The sequence below is a fragment of the Pteropus medius genome, unplaced genomic scaffold (genome assembly GCF_902729225.1).
Source record: "Pteropus medius unplaced genomic scaffold, Ma_sr-lr_union100, whole genome shotgun sequence".
Lineage (NCBI taxonomy): Eukaryota > Metazoa > Chordata > Mammalia > Chiroptera > Pteropodidae > Pteropus > Pteropus medius.
Window position 1 is genome coordinate 3,225,425 of NW_024345479.1, and position 1,906 is coordinate 3,227,330.

Genomic DNA, 1,906 nt, shown 5'->3' on the forward strand with positions numbered 1-1,906 from the left:
AACTAGAAGTGTGTATCTTTTGACTCCCTTTACCCATTTGGCCACCTTCCCAACCCCCGCACGCCAAAACTCTGCAACCCCCCCACCGCCACCTCCGGCAACTCCCAATCTATTCTGTTTGAGCTCGGTAGGGTCTTTTTGTTTTTTGGGTTTTTTTAAGATTCCACATGTGAGGTCACACCTTATATATCTTTCTCTGTCTGACTTATTTTGCTCAGCACAATGCCCTCAAGGTCAATGCAAGCCATTTTGATTGTCTTTTGAATATTCATACTCACACACCCAGCCACACTCACATTGAGACATGCAGGCAACTTGGCCACATGTACACACAGACACGGTGACACATGCAGACACTTATGGAGGTCTACACCGAGCCAGATGAACCCACTCACATGAGCATCACCACCACATCCCCCTGCCAGCCCCCTACAGGCTGCTACATACCCCAATTTCCCCCAAATAGGAAGGACTCATCAGGAGCCCCTCTTCCATAGCAGAACTTGGGCAGGTCCAGAGCTTTGTCTTGTAAGCCCTTTGGGAATGGAGAAGGGGTGGACAATGTGAGACCCCAGGATGCGGCCTGCTCTCAGCAGGAAAGGAACTTGGCAAAGGTGCCAGGCTGGCAGGACCTCTCCCAGCAGCAGAGCCAGTTCCCACCTCAGGAACAGCAGAGGGAGGGGAAACTAAAGATGAGCATCTTTCCTCATGGTGGAAAATGAGCACTTGCAGAAAAGAGTGAGTCTGGAGCCAGCCACAAAGTAAACAGCAGGGCCATTGCCTAGGCAACTGCAGGCCAGCGTGGGACAAGACCCACCACAAGCCCTCTCCGCCCCCTGATGAGTCCACTCAGCAGTCCCCTGATGTCTCAATGCATGCCCTCCACGTACTCATTCTGATCTCTAGGCCTGTCCAGGGACTTCCCAAAGGAAACGGCCTATGCCTCATCTTTAGACTGGGAGCTCCCTGAGAACAGGGTTTGAGGGGTTTGTGGGTTTTTTTTCCCATATCCATCTAGGGTCTCCCAAGGTTAATGGCCTGTGTCTTTCCCCTCAGATGGGAGATTGTTCAAGGGCATGACCTGAGTTTCCCCCATTAGACTGAGAGCTTCCTAAGGACAACAGCTACTAAATTTCAGAAACAGACTTGTGCTGCTTGAGTGTTTTGTACGTACACAGTAGGCTCTCAACAATTATTTGTCAACGGCGAGGGTGTGGAGAAATTAGAACCCTCCTGCACTGCTGATGGGAACACAAAATGATGCTTTTGTGTAAAACGGTATGGCAGTTCTTCAAAAAATTAAACAGAAGTAACCTATGATCCAGCAATTCCACTTCTGGCTATGTACCCAAAAGAGGTAAAAGCAGGGACTTAAACAAATACATCATGCCCATGTTCACAGCAGCATTATTCACAGCAGCATTATTCGCAATAGTCAAAATGTGGAAACAACCCATAAGTTCATCAACAGATGAATGAATAAACAAAATGTAGTATAAACATACAATAGAATTTAATGCAGTCTTTAAAAAAGGGAAATTCTAACACCTGCTACAACATGGATGAACATTGAAGACGTGATGCTAAGTGAAATAAGCCAGACACAAAAGGACAAATATTGTATGATTCTACTTATATGAGTTACTAAGATTCATAGAGACAGAAAATAGAATGGTGGCTGCCAGGGGCTGGAGGGAAAGGAGAATGTAAGTTATTGTTTAATGGGTACAGAGTTTCAGTTTGGGAAGATGAGAAAGTTCTGGAGATGGATGGTGGTGATGGTTGCATAACAATATGGATGTACTTAATACCACTGAAATGTACACTTAAAAATGGTCATTTGCATGTTATGTATATTTTACTCCAATAAAAAAAAATGGCAAGGTCAGAATTCAAATGGAAAAAA